The sequence below is a fragment of the Oryctolagus cuniculus genome, chromosome Y (genome assembly GCF_051225735.1).
Source record: "Oryctolagus cuniculus isolate XC-2025 breed Fujian yellow rabbit chromosome Y, ASM5122573v1, whole genome shotgun sequence".
In the NCBI taxonomy this organism is placed as follows: Eukaryota; Metazoa; Chordata; class Mammalia; order Lagomorpha; family Leporidae; genus Oryctolagus; species Oryctolagus cuniculus.
Window position 1 is genome coordinate 33,602,144 of NC_142889.1, and position 20,796 is coordinate 33,622,939.

Genomic DNA, 20,796 nt, shown 5'->3' on the forward strand with positions numbered 1-20,796 from the left:
TCTCCCTAGTGAGTACCCCGTCCTCACAGCAACATCTGGGGTGACGCGGAGCGGCCGCCACACAGCTACTCATCTATGGCTCCGGGGGCTAAGAAGTCTCGTTAGCAGGGAAGGAGCAGGGCATGGGGGTAGCAGGTGCCAGTCCAGCCCCCAACCCATGGATCGGAGGGGACTGAGAGAGGCCCTGTACCAGCGCCAATATGGCGCCCACAGATTCTGGAGGCACTTACCCTCCTGACCTTTGGCTCCGCCTTCCTCCTCTGTACACTGCGGTCCACACACTCACCATGTCAGCTCTCAGCTTCCTAGATATCCAGCCTCTCGGTTGAGCAGAGGTGGAGAGCAGCAGAGTCCTACTTCCCTTGCAAGCCTCGGGAGCCTCGCGGCAGCAGAGACCTCTCCCTCTCCACGCTCCACCTCATAACTGAAAGATTGTGACGTCAAGACCCCACGTGATGACTTTTCGTGGGCGTCACCATGCCTGAATGGAGAGCTTGCATGGCCTTGAGCGCAGGCAGCTTCACAGAAGATGTAGCCAAACAGCATTCCCCCATAGCATGGACCTGGAACCTCAGGTTGTGCTGGATGCGATCAGCAGGAGGGCCTCTCACCTCTGCGCTCCTGCTACTCACTAGGGTCGCCGAGTGTCGCCCCATCCTTCTCCCTGGCGAGTCCTGCCTGGAGCTTGTGGTAAGTAACATGCTTCAGGTCTGGGCCTCTTTTTTTCCTCATATTTCTGCTCATTTTTCTGTTGGGTCTTTTGTAATACTTTTTAATGTTGATTTGAAGAATGCTTAAAGACATCACATGATTTAATTCTTTTTTTTCCTTTTCTTCTGTCAATATTTGTTTTCCACTCTGCCTACTGACCTTTAATATTTTTCATTTGTTTTTTTTGCTGGTACATGGTAATCTAGTAGGTTTTAAAAATATTGATCTTTCTCACAATCTCATTAAAATCAGTTTTCAATTCTATTTGCTTTTAGATTTTATGGATCCTCTCTAAATAAATATTTCCAATTTATTGGCAATTTATTGTTTAGAAATTGATCTTTACTCCTTATTTTTCTTTTTGCTCTTTCCCCTTCCCTTGACTACTCCCCCAGTAAGAAGCTGGAGACAGTGGAGGCATCCTGGTCTAGGTTTACTTACAGTGAAAAAGCTATCAATGATCCCGTATTAATTGTGTTGTTTGTTATAGAATCCTTTTAAATATATTAATCCAAATAAGAAAGCCATTGAGTTTTTACTATGCCGCTAGCAGATTTTTAATTACATACATTTCTAAATGCTTCTTAACATTTAATCTAAATGGCCATGTGTTTCTCTCAAGTTTTCAAGTTTTTCACCTACCTGGAAACTATACAGTGCTTGTTTAGAAATGTTAACCACCTTTTGCATTTTTTTCTTATGTGGCACTTGTTATTCATTATATTTTCATATTTGATTTTATTTACTATAAAAATACTAAGGATATATGCATCTGTTTAAGAAAGAGAGGCTTATACTTAATTCATATTTCAGGTTCAGGTCTATCTGCATCATTGTAATGCTGGCTTTCTAAAAGACATTTGAAAATATTCTCTGCCTATTTATACTTTGGTACATCTGGGAAATATAGGCTATTTTTTATTCCTTAAATTGTTTGGAATATTTTGTTTCTATAATTGAAGTTTTACTCCTGTAACTTTTGTTGGTTGGTAGTCTTCAAATTATGATTCAACTTTCTTGGTTTAATTTGGAGTTTTCCTATTTTACATTTGTTATATTGGACTTTGAAAATTTATATTTGTGTTTTGGGAATTTGATTTTTAAAGTGTTGTGGATTTTAATCCCTAGTAAAATTTGTACTCATAAGAGTTTTACAAAATTTTTCTAGCATCTTGACAATGCTATATACTCTGTAAAGAATTGTTTTAATACCTGAAACTGGATATTAGTGTTACTCTTCCCTGTGTTACCTTAATTACTTTTACTCATAGTTCATAAATTTTATTAACAATAATGTGTATATCCTTTGTGATATTTTTAAATAGCATTTCATATTATGACATACACTATGGAATACTACTCACAGTGAAAATAATGAAATTTTGTCTATTGCAAAAAAATGGATGCAACTAGAAACCATCATCTCAATGTGAAATAAGCCAGCCCCAAAAAGACAAATATCATATGTTTTCCCTAATTTGTGGTATATAATAGAGCATCTAAAATGTAATATATAGGAGTGAAATTGACATTTTAAGCTTCATTGATTATTTACAGCCCTTATCTCTACTGTTGAGGAACATTTCTTCCTCATACTATTTGTTAAACTCTTTACTTACTGTAGGGTTAATCTTATGACTATTAAGAGTGAAAAAAAAAATTTACATCTACTATATCATTTTGCCTGCTTTTATTTTGTATACTTCGCTGTTTTTCTTTTTTTTAAAGATTTTATTTATTTGAGAGGTAGAGTTACAGACAGTGAGAGGAAGAGACAGAGAGAAGGGTCTTCCTTCCATTGGTTCACTCCCCAAATGGCCGCAATGGCTGGATCTGTGCCGATCCGAAGCCAGGAGCCAGGAGCTTCTTCCCAGTTTCCCATGTGGGTGCAGGACCTCAAGCACTTGGGCCATCTTCTACTGCTACCCCAGGCCATAGCAAAGAGCTGGATTGGAAGAGGAGCAGCCAGGACTAGAACTGATGCCCATATGGGATGCCAGTGCCATAGGTGGAGGAATAACCTGCTGCGCCACAGTGCCCGCCATGTGTTTTTCTTTTTAATTATTGAGAAGTTGTGCTGATTGATTTTTAGTGTTTCATTCTAATATAATCAGGATATAATTTTCTCTAGCACGGATTTATCTACAGCCTATTGATCTCCTCCTCTCTTTCCAAACCTTGTATGTGCAGACCCTGTCCACCTCCCAGTGTTTCCACTCCCATGTGCCTAAGGGCTACAAGTATTTCCATTCCTGTGCCTGATACACATTGGTTCTGATTAGTAAATTATTGCTTCATCCATTAGAGAATAATTCTTTGTATTCCCAGATAATCATAGTACATCAACTACAGTTTACATACCTGTAAAATGGCTGGAGTTCCTGCAAATAGATCTTATTTGTGCAAAAATTTGAAATCCATGTATACTTTTTTTGTATAATACACATTATCCATGGCCCAGTGCTGGCCATTGCAGCCTTCTGGGGAGTGAACCAGCAGATGAAAGATATATCCTCAACCCCAGTGTAACTGACTTTCAAATGAATAAATAAGTCTTTAGAAAAAGAAGTTTGGGGGGCCAGCACCATGGCTCACTTGGTTGATCCTCCACTTGCAATGCCAGCATCCCATATGGGTGCCGGGTTCTAGTCCTGGTTGCTCTTTTTCCAGTCCAGCTCTCTGTTGTGGCCTGGGAGGGCAGTGGAGGATGGTCCAAGTGCTTGGGCCCCTGCACCCACATGGGAGACCAGGAGGGGGCACCTCGTTCCTGGCTTCAGATCGGCACAGCTCCGGCAGTGGCGGCCATTTGGGGAGTGAACCAGTGGAGAGAAGACCTTTCTCTTTGTCTCTCTCTCATGGTCTAACTCTACCTATCAAATGAATGAATGAATGAATGAAAGAAAGAAAGAAAGAAAGAGAAAAGAAAAGAGAAAAGAAAAGAGAAAAGAAAAGAAAAGAAAAGAAAAGAAAAGAAAAGAAAAGAAAAGAAAAGAAAAGAAGTTTGGAAAGAGATGAAAAATGTAATATAGATGGTTCCTATCTAATGAGGGTTCAGTTAGGTATTTTCCACTTTTGATGGTGCAAAAATGATACATATTTAATAGAAGTCATATTTACAGGTTTAATTGTGATTTTTCCTTAGGCTTGTAATCTATGCTATGACTCTCCCTCTGGCAATTCTGGGCAATGGCAGCAAGTCACAGCTCCCCATCATCAGCCACATGATCATGAGAGCAAGCAACTGATCCTACAGTGTGATGTGTTGTTGAGCTCTAATGTTCAGTAAAACAAGTTACTGAATGATTTTTTCTTTTAATGATTTTTCCAAATTCTTAAAAAGAACAACATAAAACTGAAAAAAAGGAGAAAGCTTGAGGATCAATCAGAGACAAAGTAGAGCAGTATGAGCTGCAGGCTGGTTTTGCTGTTTCTACAAAGCACGGTGATGGGAAGTCCTGAGGTCATTGGGCATGTTGGCTTTAATGAGTAAACACACACATGCACACACACACACACACTGAGCACATCTATACAAAACATCCTGTGTTAGGAAAAGTAACACAGGACCAGCCTCCCCTATGGCTCCCTAGCTTGCCCAGCATGGAGCTTCTGAGGCTGGCCAGACTTTGCTATGAGACAAAGGATTTTAAATATGTAGTTCCAGCCCATAGACATGAGGATGGTCACCACTTGGTTGTGCACCTATGGCACAACACCTACTTGTCTGCCATCTCCTTATTCTGGATGATGACTTGGGGTCTTTGGATAAGGGTTTTATTTTGCTTTCTTCTTTTCCATTTTATCCTGTTCTTTGTCTTTCCTTCTTAGATTAGATTCTTAGACCCCTTTCCTTTTTACTTTGCCATTGCCACTTGCACTCTTTTTTATTTTACCTTGGGAGTCCTGGAGGCACGCTCTTGGGAATCAGCACCATCTCCACCTCCCCAGCAATCAGCTTCTGTTTCTGCTTGCTCCTGGGGCCCTAGTTGCCAACAAGACCTCGAAGCTTCTGCTTTGCAGCTCCTGTGATGATTCTTTCTGATCTTGGTGATGTCCATGCCTCATTCTTTACTGCTTCAGCAGTACCATCAGGACCTTCACCACCAAGGTGTGCATCTGGTTTCACTTTCACTCATGGGCCAGGTTGTTGCAGGAGATGGTGGGAACTGTTGATTTGGAGGGTTGTGTTTGGAAGTCCATGGCCAATTTCTTGGGCTTTGGAGGTGTGGTGTTTTATGTGGCCTCTTTTCAACTTGCATCAGGAAACATGATCCCTGCTTGTTGGGACTGTGTCTGATCCTTGATATCTAGGGAAGCTAGTGGCCAGAGTAGAGGTAACTGGAAGGTTGATGTCTGACCTGGGAGTTGCCTTCGACTCCAGAGAACGGGCCAGGGTAAGTCCACGGTTATTCTCTGTAGTTTACCCCCTCCCAGTGGGGTTTGAACCCAACCTGGGGGCTGAGTTGGCCATCAGGGCCCTTCAGATGCCCCTTGCCTCCATGAAGAACTGTTTCTGCTCTTCTCACTATTGTCTGAGCTCCAAGGTCTTTGGTTTTGGGGTTCCCTGATGGAAGGACAGTGGCCTGCTGACCCTTTGTTTTTCCAAGCTTTTGGGGGACTGTGACCTGGACAGGGGCACTCGGGATTCAGACCAGATATTTTTCCCACAGCACCATCACCCCATTTGAAGACTGGTTGTCGGAGGCTAAGCCTCACTGCATTTCTGACAAGGAGCTTCAGGACAGCTTGGTAAGCAGGAAGGAAAATAGACCCTTGTTTGTCACCTGTGTGGATGTTACCTCCTTTTTCTTGCCTCTGATACTCAGCTGACTCCTGGTGGGTGCTGGACCCAGGGACTGCCTTGGGTGGTCAGGGGGTACTGCAATGGTTTTAACGGCAAGAGCAAAGTTCTGTATTATCAGGATTGTGCCTCCATTCATACTATTTATAAGTTGCTTGCTGTGCTCTGTGAGGTCCAGATCTTCCTCGGGAAATTCTCAGCCTAGGTTTGCACAGAGGTAACAGCTGGACCAGCTAGATTATAACCAACATCAGCAAAAATCAGAGGGATTTAATCACCTGGCTAAAAGACAACGCATCCTCATCACTGCTCTCTGAAGCTGCTTTGCCTCTTCTGTCAGGATTCTAGGGTCATAGTCTTGCTTCTGCAACTTTAAGCAATCTTGATGGGAGAAATACTACTTTCAACTCTGCTACTGGAAGAAAATATACCCTAACTTTGTAATGCATCTTTTTCACAGTACCTTGTGATTTTTATACTAGGCCCTAGGCACTGGTATTCAGAATACATGAAGTTATCTGTGGTAAAAGCTAGTTTTACAAATAATGTAATTCAAGGATAACATTGTTATCTTAAGCCTTATATAATATTGTAACTTGCTTACACTCATCCCTGGATTGGGGTCAAAATATGTAATGATCTTTCCATTGGAAGTAACTGGGAATACACAACAGTTTTTGTTAGTTGTACAGTGCCAGAGAAAGAACAATAGTATCGTAATTTGTGCAATATACTGCATTTGCTGGTGCTGTTTTATGCAGTGAAGCAGCAGCTCTACAGCAAAATAAGAAACATAAATAAATTTCCAACTTCCTCATATCATGTTTTGATATTAATATTTGATTAAGTGACTTGGCTAGTATCTATGAAGATGCTAATTTTAACTTATAGAAAGTTATGTTTTAAAAGAAAGTTTAAACTGTAACAATGAAAGGTTCCAAGAAATGTTTCCTTTTAGTTGCAAATTAATTCTGGTAGAATCAAACACTTGTCATCTTTAATATAGGCAAAAAGAAACCACTGACTTTTTCATCACACTAGATTAGAAATGATAAGAGGAAAACCAAGGAAATGTGAACCTTTTTTTGATCAGCATAGCACAATAGAGTATCCAGGTAACTGTCTCCCTATTTGAGTAATTATTAATTGGGCTAACTAATCTCTCTGCTTTAGAAATACACAAGTCACACATAATCTGTCCCCAAAATCAGCATAGTAATTATATAAATTTACCTTTTTGTTTTGAAGGTGATCTCTTATATTGCTTTGCCCAAGCTAGGTAAGACATCCATTACTACCACCATTTCTCAGAAAGGTGATGGTGACTGTAAGTGATTTAATAGTTGCATGTTAAATGTGGAGTGCTACATTTCCTAGTCTACTCTTTATCATCCCTAGGCATATGTTACTCTAAATTAAATAGGAGTGTTTGGCATTGCACTTAGAAAATTAGCTTCCCACATTAGAGTGCCTGGGTTTGACTCCCAGCTCCCAACTCCAGCTTCCTGTCTCCCTGGGAGACAGCAGGCCAGTTGTTAAGTTCCTGCCACTTATGTGGGAGACCTGGATTGAGTTCCCACTTTTGGCCTTCTGGCTATTGTGGGGATTTCAGGAGTGTAGTGAACCAATGGATGGGAGCATGCTCTCTTTGTGTCACAATTTAAAATTTAAAATAAATAACTCTAAAAAATACTTAAGTATTCTCCCTTTATTTTCTAGTTAGTTTGTTTATTTTTTAAAAAATCCAGCTCTTCATTTTATTAATTTTTGTGTCAATTTTGTTTCTTCTCTAGTTTTAATTATTTCTTTTTTCTATTAATTAGGGTTTGGTTTGTTCTTATTTTTCTAGGTCTTTGAGGTACACTGTTAGATCATTTATTTGATGCCTTTTCAATTTCTTGATGCAGGTGCTAATTGCTCTAAACTTAAACACTGCTTTTGCTGTATCCCATAGGTTTTCATATGTTGTGTTGTCATTAAATTCATTTCTAGGAAAAAAAAACCAGTATGCACAAATATTCCATGCATCAACAAAATGAAAAATTTGAGCTCTCGTATCCCATCCACCTTCACCAGGAAAGGAAGTTGCCCTGCAGAGATGCTGACAGCATGTCAGAAGATGAGAAGGGATCAGCATTGTGACCTAATGGGTTAAGCTGCCACCTGCAATGTCAGCATCCCATATGACCAATGATTCAAATCCCAGCTGCTCCAGTTCCAATCTAACTTTCTGCTAATGCACCTAAAAAAGCAGCACCCATGTGAAAGACTTTGGTCCCCTGCACCCATGTGGGAGACCTGGAAGAAACTCGTGAATCCTGGCTTCAGTCTTGCCCAGCCCTGGCCTTTGGGGATTGAATCTGTGAATGAAAGATCTCTATCTCTCCATCTCTCTTTGCCTTTCAAATAAAACAAATATTTAAAAAGGAATTTGACAAGGTCTTCAGATATGTCACTCTGTGCCAAGTAGTGTATGATACCTAAAACAACAGACTACAAGCACTATAATTAAATATCAATATATGAGTTTGTGTGATTGGATAGCTGAGAGAATGGGCTCTGGAGTCAGACAACCATATTCAAAAACCCAAATTCCCTCTGTAGTTTTCAGCTTTTAATTGAGCTCATTACTTAATTAACCTATGCCTTATTTTCTACATATGTAAGATGGGAATAATTAGAATTTGGGGGAAAATTAAATAAGATATATGTAAAGGAGATAGAACAGTGCTTGGTTCATAATTGACTGCCAGTAGTTGTTACTGTTATCCTGGGAGAAGGAAGTGGGAGGAATCCCAAGACATGTTCAGTTCCATGGGTTGAAGGACCATGGCTTTGAAGTAGTAACACTGATGCCAGCCAGATATCATGACTAATAGAATCCACAGTACCAATTTCATTAGAACTGCAGCTCTTCCCATTTTGGTCTATGTCCTCAACAGCTTGTTGTGATGACACAAGAATAGTGAAGTTCAAGGTAGCTGACAGAATGGTTGTAGAAAAGCATTCTGACTCACAGAAGGAAGGCAAAGTGGCTTGACTCATGTTGGAGAATAAATAGGGTTGTCTTACACACTTGGCAGAGGTGACAATTTCCCACTTAGGCAGTTGCATGGATGCTGGGAAGGCCTTAGAGCCTCTTCCCAAATTCACTGTATACATTGATTGATGTCTCATATTTCCTTGTGAGACTCAATCATTTTATTTAAATGTGTAATCCTTGTCAAAATGCACATTTTCCTGATAATGTCACATTTTGAGTCATTCTAAGACTTTTATACTTTATTCTAAATAAATATTCAGATAATTTTGATATGATTACATATATGTGTGATGTGCAAAGAAACTTGATAATTCCTGGATGTCTTTGGAGAAAAGGTGGTGAGCACATTGCAGAAACAGGTGCAACGTGGAGACTGAAGGCCAGAAATCACTGTCTATATTTCACTTCTCTTTAGAGAGCTATTTCTGGGTAAATGCAGTGGCATGTTCATGTTTAACAATCAGACTCCCAGAAGAAAAAAAGAAGCTATTGCATATTTCTCTGGTATATATATACCTACTGCCAACACAAAAGCACTGAAAGTGAAGAGGAGAGGAAAATACACACAATTAACTCTAATGAGTCAGTAATAACTAGGTCCAGCACATCCCTAGGGAAGCTTACATTTAGGTTGAAATAAAATGCTCAAAGTCTCCTACTTCCTTCTCTTTGTAGGCTCAGAGAGGGGAACTGTCCTGTAGTGAGTGCTGGCCAGACCTGACCTACTCTAGCATGTGCTTGCTTAAAAAGAAGACATTGCTTCCATGATGGTTGCCTGGGCCAGGTATCCAAGATTCATCAATAAAGGGAGACACACATTCAGACAAACAGGTGGGCTGGAATTTGGATTCTAGATTACAATACTTCCAGAAATGAATGATTCCTCTGGGCACACCAGGCTTAGAACAAAGCACACACAATGTCTCTGAGATTGCAGTGATGCATACAAATTGAACTTGGTGATTCATAACATGGATTCTGCTCACCTTTGAAGAAAGACATCTGTGAATGAACATTGACCACAACAGTAATACCCTAGATCAGACATTCTCAGCCCTGGTGAATGTTAGAATCATCTAGGAAGCTTTTAAAACACATTGATCTCCAGGGTAAACCTGAGTTCAATCTGGTCAGAGTCTCTGGGGGTGGGAACTAGGCATAGTATTTTTATAATTGTGTTCCATGTGATTCCAATGTGCAGTCAGGGTTCAGAGCAGCTGCTGAGGACACTCACCCTTTGCCTCCTTCCCAGCTGCATTTTTAGCTTCCTATTATGTGCATTCCAGATTTCCAAAATGGTATACATTCCCAATTTTAAATCCCAGTGAAGGCCTCACAGTATGTTAAGCATTGCTGCTTCAGAGAAATGACAATTCCTGATTCATATTGGCAAGGAGGGGCAGAGAGATAGATGAGGGAGAACAGAAGAGAATAAACAATGAGATGCAGAGCTGCAGTTCTTTGTGGCAGCCCACACTTTGCCATCCTGGGGTTGGACAGCTTTCCTGCCAGCCTCACTGACACCCATGGGAATGCAACCCCAAGGAACTGAATTTCTGTGTTGCCAGAGCTGCACATTTCTTACATTTGCAGATGGCTTGATTATGCTCTATATTTGTGGGAAAGAATAAATTACAGAAACTTCAGCTGAAACAAAGAACTGAGCTCTTCCAAAACAGAATTCAGGTTATTAGAACCTGGCCACACAGTTACAAAGCTCAGTAAATAGGCCCCTTCGGAGCCAATGTTGAGTAGTAGCATGGAACATGGACTCAACCACCTGGGATTTTATTCTGGCTCTGCCAGTTTCCTTTTCCTTAACAGGCTTACTTAATGAATCTGTTTTCTTATGTGTAAAATGTGGGTAATAAAATTCTATAATTCTTAAGATTTATGTGAGAAATAGTGGAGTTAATCTTTCTAAAGTGCTTAAAATAGAGGCTAGCATGCAGGAAAATCTCGATAAGTTTTAGGAACACATTTAATTTACTTGCTATGGTACATATTAGAGAACATATATATTGAACTACCACCAGTGATGTTGGGATGGAGTGAGGGATGATGTAAGACATGAAAGGGAGAAAATGGCTTCTGCCCTCATATAACTTCCAGTTATTTGGGGGATATTGTATTTTATCAAATGCTTTCTCTGCATCTACTGAGATAATCATATAGCCTTGATTCTTCAATTTGTTAATGTGATGTACTACAGTTATTGATTTGTGTATGTTCAACCATCCCTACATACCAGAGATAAATCCCAGTTTGTCTGGGTGAGTGATCTTTCTGATGTGTCGATTATCTAGTATTTTGTTGAGAATTTTTGCATCTATGTTCATAAGTGATATTATTTTATCATTCTCTTACCAGCACCCATATCAGATGCCGGCACTGCAGGTGGCAGCTTTACCTGCTACGCCATGTGCTGGCTCTGATGATTCTTTTTTTATATGTGATATTCATTATAATCCTTTTTCATCTCCAATTTTCAATATGCGTTTTCTTCCTTTTCTTGGGTTAGTTGGGCCAATGGTGTATATTTTTTATTTTTTCCAAAAAGCAGCTCTTCATTTCACTGATCTTTTCTATATTTTTTGGCCTCAATTTTGTTTATTTCTTCTCTAATTTTAATTATTTCTTTCCTCCAAGTATGGGTTTGGTGTGTTCTTGTTTTTCTGGGTCCTTGAGATACATCCTTAGATCATTTATTTGATGTCTTTCAAGTTTCTTGATGTAGCCACTGGTTGCTATAAACTTCCATCTTAACACTGCCTTTGATGTTCAATTCCTGGGTCTACAATCTACTAGCTGTGTGATCTTGGATAGTAACTTAACCTCTTTGAGAGCTCATGTGTCTAGTTTTAAAGATTTTATTTATTTACTTTCAGAGGTAGAGTTATAGACAGTGAGATGAAGAAACAGAGAGAAAGGTCTTCCTTCCATTGGTTCACTCCCCAAATGGCTGCAATGGCCAGAACTGTGCCAATCCAAGCCAGGAGCCAGGTGCTTCTTCCCAGTCTCCCACATAGGTGCAGGGGCTCAAGGACTTGGACCATCGTCTACTGATTTCCCAGGCCACAGCAGAGAGCTGTATTGGAAGAAGAGCAGCCAGGACTAGAACCAGTGCCCATATGGGACACCAGCACTGCAGGCAGAGGATTAACCTATTGCACCATAGCGCAGACCCCATGAGCTCATGTGTCTTATGTAAAAAGTGAATATGACAATGCCTTCCTCCTAAATTTTGAATTGCAAATATGCATTGTGAAGTTATTATCTTAAAACTACATTAAATGCCACAAAATGGCAATAACAATTATATGCAAGTTTACACAAAGATAATAAAACTCAGAATGATCTCAATTACTTTAGAAAGCAACTGAATTTATTAAATAATACTTTCTAAGAAGTAAATTCATGTGCAAAAGTGTGAGTACAAGATCTGAAATACATGAGAAATCCCTTGTAGGGAATGGTTTAAGGGAGTGGAGGCCTGTGTTGGATGCTAGCAGAAGTCAGAGAGGCAGTAGCATTGTCCAGGGCACAGCCAAGTGTGGAGCTGGGGCAGTGACAGCTAAGCTGAGGGAAGGATGTTTGGAAGGAAAGTGAGTGGGACTGAGTGAAGATGGCTAGGATTCAGGGCCAAGAATTTGGACTTAAGATTCTTGTTTATAATGAGAAGAGAGGGGTATCATGAAAGAAGTTTAGGTTTTAAGAAGTGTGGCCCATGGACAGTGGGAGAAAGTTCAGAATCTGTGCTTTATGGTCTTGTGTTAGGAGACAGCCTCTTGACCTTATGTGGTGAAAAGAGACTGGCAACAGTAAAAGTCAAGAGCAAAAAGAGCCTGAATAGGCAGGAGGGTGAGGTCTGATGCTGCAGGCAGCTTGGGGAATCAGCACGTTGGTGAAGCTCTCATTTGGACAGAGAGATTGTTGGACCAGAGATTTCTTGAGTGAAGTGAGGCAGTAACCAAACTTTGGTGAACTGAACAAAATGGCTGATGAGAAAATTTGTCAATTTATTTCTCATTTTGACAAATATTTGTCACTGATGGGAGTGACTTAGTCAACAAGAGGGAATCCTTTCCTGAGAGTTTAGGGATCAGTGCTGGGGATACAGATGAGTTGGGGGCAAGGACTATTTGATATGTCACTTACTATGTGAGTGGAGTGGTCTACACTGGGACTCAAGTACTTGGGCTTAAGTGCTTGGACAATGAAGTGTTGGGTTCTTCACTGCAGCTGAGGTATCTTAGTCAAGATGGCTTACCCTCTTCTTTTTGCTCATCTAAAAAATGGAAAAAATAGTAGTATCACCCTCAGAGGGAGTGTGGGAGGCTGCTGCATGTAAAGACACTTGGCACACATAGGGATTCATATAGGCAAACCTATATGCATAGATGTGTGCCTGGTGCATGGAAGTGTTCACAAAAGCACATGTGCATGCATGGATATGTGCCTAGTACACAAAGGTGCTAACATACACACACACATACATGTGTGTGCATGCAAACATGTGAATGGTACACAAATGTATTGGCAGACATGTACATGCACAGATGTGTGCCTGGTACACAAAGGTGTTCACACAAGCACATGTGCATTCATGGATGTGTGCCTGGTACACAGAAGGTACTCCTGTGTACACATAAATACACAGACATGTGCCTGGTAAAAATGTGTTTACACATAGAAATTACATGCATCAATGTGTGCCTGGTACACAAAGGTGCTCACACATGCCCATGTGCATCCATGGCTATTTTCATGCTACACAGAAGGTGTTCACCCTCCCATGTGCTCATATGTCCCCAAAGATGGAGGTAGACACAGAATGTGTTGGGTATCCAGGCAATCAACTAAGACAGGAGAGCCCAGAGCTCCAGGTGAAGCTAATTAGGTAAAGTGGCAAGTAAGAGATGTCTGAACTTCTTTGCACATAGAAGGTACCAAATATAAGTTAGCTCTCTTCAGCCTGCAGAAAATGTGTGACCCACAGGGCATGAAGGCCACACTGCCTTCTCATAGCATCTACTGGAGCACATAACTGCAAAGGAAGCATTGTTCAGGCCTCTCATGTAGTGGGGTCATTTTTCCTCTGATTTCATCTGTACTATTCAGAAGATTTTGCTTTTCTCAGTCTATCAGCAGGGATCTATCTGAAGTGGAACAGCCAGGACACAAACCAGCACCCATGTGTTATGCCAGTGTTGCAGGTAACAATGTTATGTGTTATGTCACGATGCCAGCCCACAATGGTAAGCTTTTTGTCTAATTGTTTGATGCACTCTTATTTGATCACAATGAAATTCTTTCATTTCTGCCTGACTTATTAAATTAAAAAATACAAGAAATACTGGTTAATTTGAGTATCATAAAAGCAATGTGATTACTCTGGATGGCAGAGTAGGGAGGGAGCTTGCTGCTTTACTCTAGTAGAAGATAGTTTTAACAAAGTGGAAGGAGTGCAGTCTCAGGGAAAATTTAAAGAGAAAACAACAGCAAAACAAACAACCCAGTTAAGAAATGGGCAAATGGGGCCAGCACTGTGGTATAAAGTCAATTGAAAATAGATCTCTCTGGGTCATCCCAGCAGTTAGCCTGAGCCCAGGCACATTTCTCCCAACCCTCACCTTCTGCCAATCAGGTAAACTGCTCCCAGGTGTGGTCCTGGCCCTTTAGGCCCCCCAGAAAAGCTGAGTGGAGAGGCATATTGGTATCAGTATCAGTTCTGTCCTATAGTCAGTGTTCCCCTGAGTTAGTTATGCTCCTTCTCCCTGCTCTTTAAAAAGCGTATGTAGCTGTTAATAAATGGACATGTTCCCCAAAACTTGTCTCTGGTGTTCCTGCTGGAATGGGCACTACCATCAGCCCCAACCTGGGCTCCCATGGCTCTTCAGGCTCCTATGCCAACCTGCTGCTGCCAAATACAGACACAGATGAGAAAGATTTTTCAATTTAACCCTATAGTTACTGTCACAGGTTGTCCCCGCCTTGTAACTGAATACCAAGAAAATTTCTCTCTTTGAATCCAGCAGTATCGCTGCCTTCAAAATTATTGCTTTGTAACGTGCCAAACTTATTTTGCAATATATATTTTAAAAGGTTTCCAGTGCTATAGAAATGGGTAATCAATGATGAAAACAGCAATAAATAATCATTACTAGTTATAGATAAATGCAGTTTTGACTTTGATTAAGTTCAGATAGAGATATAATATAATATAATATAATATAATATACTATCAGCATCATAAGTCATTTAGGTGTAAGTGCTAAATGTAAAATTGGGTAAAGCTAATGAGATGAATGTGTCTATATAGAAAAGCCACTTGGGCTTGCTAACACGTTTTCATAAATTGTCCATATGAAAATAGTTCAACACCACTTGGAAATAACTAGGCTTGAAATTTGATGTTACTGTATTTTAAAAAGTGTTGTCTTAATGTGGGGAATCCTAGAGGGTTATTTCAAAATGTATGTCTATTTATCTATTTGACATAGAACTAAAATCTGATCCTCTGTTACAGCAATGAAGACTTTACAATGCATATGTTAGTAAATATTCCAAAATATTGCTAAAAATCTATTTAAAAACCTGCAGCATCTCCTTTTGATAGCTTTGTTTAATCGGTGACTCTGCTCAGTTTTCTAGCCAGCTCCAGTAAGCTATTCTCTCTTCCCTAGTTCTGACTCTGTTAAAACATCCAAGTTATGGGATTTGATTCAATATACCAGCTCTTAAATTTAAGGTTTTATTTATCACTTTTGGAACAACCAAAGAGATGCAGATTTTGTGTTAAGTTAATCTATTATGTTATCTTAATGTCTCTGCTAGGTTCTAATTGTTTAAAACAGCTGAGTTCTTATTTGGGTTATGATTTGTTTAAAATACATATTTATTCTGAAACACATATAATCACCTTATAACAATGATCAAATTTTGTCTATATGATGTCATGATGTAAAGGGATCCTATTTCGACCAGATATTTTGGATTTTGAGCCTTCTTGGTATTATTGGCAGGCATTCAAAAATTCAGTTCCAAAAATTTTGGACTTTGGTATTTCCAGATAGGCACCTGGAAATATCAAAGGACATGTCTCTCATCTTGTAGAGACACCAAATCATCAGGCTATTTGGGTTGTATTAGAAGTACTATCAAGATATGAAGTGGTGCTAAATTTTAAATTTTGATAATATAAAATGCTACCAATACAAATGTCTAAAGGTTAAAGTCTAATGATCTTGTGTTACTAGATATGATGGTTATTTTAACGAGAAAGGCCCAGAGGCCTAAAAGGGTTATTTCTCTTACAAAATCCTATAAGTGCTTTTTAAAAAAATATTGTATGGAGTAAGCAAGCACCTCTTATTGGTTAATAGGTTTATTATTTTAAACATGCCTACTTAAAATTTTTTGTTATCCACAGTTTTATATACCATATCTGCTGCTCATGAAACTAAAACATTGTTGGTTCTATGCTTAAATGTATCATTTTAGGTTTAAAAGGACCTCTTTTTCCATGACCTCTATTGTGTTCAATACTCTGGGACAGTTCTGTAAACAGATAAAGCCAACTTCACAAAAGTTTGGCTAATTTAGATTATTAAGAGCAGCAAGTAATTCTAAATGGTTGATGATAATAAAAAACAGCTAAAGATTTTAGGAAACTATTAACAAAACTGCTTCATTGTTCTGTCTTGTATGTTGTGTTATATGTGTGTATATATTGTACACCTACATAGGAAAATTTAGTAAGAGCTCTGTCTTAATTAGCCTATAAATGAAAGATTGCTCATAAATTTAAACTGCTAAAATTAATCAAAGATACATTTGATTCATGTGACCTAAATTTCTTTGTAAGATGTTTTAAATCTATTGGTAGAAAGAAACTAAAAATGCTTCATATTGTGTGCTCAAGTTTGCTGGTTAAGCAAGCTACACTGTGTTAGATATTTAAGAGATATTTCCAAACATATGTATTAAAATGTATAAAAGGCATTGGACATCCTAGTGAATATTTTCATAAGCTGTTATTTAATGGTTGTAATCACTGTTCCCTCATTTCTCTCTATTCCCTTTAAGAAGGGAAACTGACTCTGTGCTGAGGGATTCTCCAAGACGTACAGTTTGATTTTTAGATCTTATGAAAGGAGTGGCTAACATTCTCTACATAATAGCATAGCCAAAATAAGAGCTTAAATTGTAACTTCACAACTAAATTTACTTCACCATGGGATCTCAAATCCCCTTGGGCTAGATAGTGAAAGTGACATCATAAGTTTTAATATAATTATACAGATTAGATTGTTTGGTTTTTTTTTTTTTTTTTTTTTTTTTTTTTTTGGACAGGCAGAGTTAGACAGTGAGAGAGAGAGACAGAGAGAAAGGTCTTCCTTCTGTTGGTTCACCCCCCCAAATGGCCGCTATGGCAGGCACGCTGTGCTGATCTGAAGCCAGGAGTCAGGTGCTTCCTCCTGGTCTCCCATGTGTGTGTAGGGCCCAAGCACTTGGGCTATCCTCCACTGCCTTCCCAGGCCATAGCAGAGAGCTGGACTGGAAGAGGAGCAACCAGGACAGAATCCGGCACCCCAATGGGGACTAGAACCAGGGGTACCAGTGCCACAAGCAGAGGATTAGTCTAGTGAGCTGCGGTGCCAGCCCTAGATTAAGTTTTAAAATGATCCTATTGGATTGGATTAAGTTTTAAAGTGGTCGTATAGATGGGACTAATTGTTAAACTGATCATAGCAATAGAATTAATAGTGTTATAGAGGAGTAAATGCTCCAATATATGAAGCAGTCCATACAGCAGACTCATAGAATGGCAATTGCTCTAAGTAACACTCTGTGACCTCAGAATTAGCCCTAAAGGCATCCTGGTCTTCTGGTCTGGCTAAAAGGCTCACAAGAGCATGTCAGGTGTGGAAAGCCAGGACACTTGTGGGAAAAGTTGTCCCTGCATGGAGAACCTCCCTGGGTGAGACTCCAGTGAAAAGAAATGGTCATCAAAGAAGGAGGTACTTTTCTCTGTGGGGTGGAGAGAACTTTCACTTTGCTTATGGCTTTGTTTGAATTTTGACAGAGTCTTTAGATTCAGAAGGCTTTCAGAGCCTAGGCAGCTCATGTCAAGAGCCTTGGGTGGTCACTGATGTCACACATAAGAGTGTTAATGGTTAAATTAACAACATGAGTCACTGTGCACTAACTTCCCATGCAGGACCTTAATACTATGCTTAAGAAACAGAGTGGGAAGTATGGTCCCCACCATGAGCACATTAACTGTGATCCTTTTGCCTTAAAGCTGATCTTTAGTGCAACACAATTATTTAAATTTAAGGCCAGTAATCATATTTAAAAAAAAAGTTTTGTTAATGAAAAATAAAGGTAGACTACACATTTTGTAACAATCCTGGCAAAGAAGTGCTCATCGTTCAAGAAAGGACCCACATGACTGTTCCCCAGGTCCAAGGAAATCCTGGGACACTTTTCATTAACCTTATTGTCCTGTTGCAAAAAGAAGAAATACCCCCCTGTTCCCTCAGCAAGGTAGAATGGATGATCTCCCAAATAAAAATCCAGGAGATCTAAATAAAAGCAGCTATTTTGGCCTTAGGGTTCTTTAAAGATCAACCCTTTAATTTTATTGCTGATTCTTGATATAATTTATTGTTTCATTTACCACATGCTTAAATTAGTCCTGCTGTGAGAAGTCAGATGGGTTAATAGGCAATCAGTGTAGTCTCAGTGGAATTGGGGGTGTAAAATGCTTCCTTTCTCCAAAGAGTTGTCCTTAGCAAGGTCAGAAGTGCCTGCCTGCCCAGTCTTTGGAATCTCACAAATTTACCATGAGAATAGCAGGCAAGTAGTGAGCTCCTGAGCTCACAGTTTATTATGAAAACAAATTAGGCATCCCACCCTTGTGATTTTTTTTTTGTAGTTTGTTTTGTTTTATCATAAGCAAGCCAGATAAGAAAAGGATTGTAAATTGGGTCTTTTGATGGGTTTTGTCCCTGCCTCTTAACCGAATGCCAATCTGTCAAGTTTTTTTCCTTTAAAATTGTACTTAAGAAATTGTACTTAAAAAACCTCTGGTGCTGGTGCCAGGGAATCTCTTGGGTTTTGCTTCTGTTACAGCCCCCTTTCATGTCATTCTGGCTGGAGGTCTTTGACTCTAGTAAATCTTGCTTTTAAACCTTTAAATATTGCTTTTCTCTTTGCCTTATCAGCTTGGGAATTATTCTTCCATATGAGACAAAAATCTATGGTAATAATAATTTCTTTGCTGCTGTTTTCCCACAACACTGCCATTGATCTTAATTTACTTAGCCATTTTTTATTAACCTTACACTTTCTGCTATGCCAATCCCTTTACATGCTGCTATATTCACAGTCACACCTCTTTACCAGGTTTTCTTTCAGAAGGCAACAAACATGTGGATGAAGCTTTACATGTCTGTGTCCTACTTACTGATCCTCTTCAGTCCTGAATTTTTCATTAATCAGCCAAATCTCTCCATAAACAGTTTAATTCCTCTTCCTGATGTTCCTGAAACAATCTGTAATTGTCCCCAATGTGATCAAACTCCTCATCCTCATTATTTTCCTTTTGCTGCTGTCAACCCTCAAGGCCATCATTGTGGGCAGCCACAGGCAGTCGCCCCTTTTGTTTACACTTAAACATATGAATGGAGACACAGACAATTAGGCTAAGGAGATTCCAGGAAGAGACAGGAAGAACCTTATCTCACTGCTAAACTTCTCACAAGAGATGATGTAGATAATCAGTCACACCTCTGTTAAGAGGAAGAACCTTATCCGAACTCTTTAGTCTTTTTGATATGTAAATCTTTTGTGCTCTTTCTTGTGTACAACTGGTCATGTTTAAATACTACTGGATTTGTTGAATAAAGGAGCCTTGATCAGGACTTGTCTTGGCTCCATTCTTTGCATCCTTGTCCCCTCATTCCCACTTTCTGTTTCAGGAAACCCAGTTCTTTGTGCTGCAGGCCAGCACACATCATGCCAATGAACTTTGACAAATGGACATAACTCATTGTCCTTTATCAAAATCCTTCTCTTATTTACATGTTATTATTATTTTTTTAACTTTTATTTAATGAATATAAATTTCCAAAGTACGGCTTATGGATTACAATGGCTTCCCCCCCATACCGTACCTCCCACCCGCATCCCTCCCCTTTCCCACTCCCTCTCCCCTTCCATTCACATGAGGATTCATTTTTGATTCTCTTTATATACAGAAGATCAGTTTAGCATACATTAAGTAAAGATTTCAACAGTTTGCTCCCACACAAACATAAAGTAAAAAATAATAGATGATTTTTTAAATGATGATGAAATCAGATCAGACCTATTGTCATGTTTAATCCCAGTGAGAGTCAAGTTGGGAATTGATAATTTCTTCTTCTTTTTTTTTTTTTTTTTTTTTTTTTACAGAAGATCAGTTTAGTATACATTAAGTAAAGATTTCAACAGTTTGCACCCCCATAGAAACACAAAGCGAAATATACTGTTTGAGTACTCATTATAGCATTAAGTCTCAATGTACAGCACATTAAGGACAAAGATCCTACATGAGGAGTAAGTGCACAGTGACTCCTGTTGTTGACTTTACCAATTGACACTCCTGGGGCCGGCGCTGCGGCTCACTAGGCTAATCCTCTGCCTAGCGGCGCCGGCACACTGGGTTCTAGTCCCGGTCAGGGCGCCGGATTCTGTCCCAGTTGCCCCTCTTCCAGGCCAGCCCTCTGCTGTGGCCAGGGAGTGCAGTGGAGGATGGCCCAGGTGCTTGGGCCCTGCACCCCATGGGAGACCAGGAAAAGCACCTGGCTCCTGGCTCCTGCCATCGGATCAGCGCAGTGCGCCGGCCGCAGCGCACTGGCCGTGGCGGCCATTGGAGGGTGAACCAACGGCAAAGGAAGACCTTTCTCTCTGTCTCTCTCTCTCACTGTCCACTCTGCCTGTCAAAAAAAAAAAAAAATTGACACTCCTGTTTATGGCATCAGTAATCTCCCTATGCACCAGTCATGAGTTTCCAAGGCTATGGAAGCCTTTTGAGTTCACCAACTCTTATCTTGTTTAGACAAGGTCATATTCAAAGTGGAGGTTCTCTCCTCCCTTCAGAGAAAGGTACCTCTTTTTTTCAAAGGAAGCACATAAACAAGTCTAGTACCTGCTAATACTAACTGATAGAATAAATAAAGGGGAGAGTGAT

The 20,796-nt window shown here is 39.8% G+C and overlaps 1 pseudogene; it reads left to right on the forward strand.

Moving 5' to 3' along the window:
* Nucleotides 1–477: 477 nt before the first annotated feature.
* Nucleotides 478–20,796, forward strand: part of LOC149119511 (protein-L-isoaspartate O-methyltransferase domain-containing protein 1-like) — a 36,825-nt pseudogene continuing 16,506 nt past the window's right edge.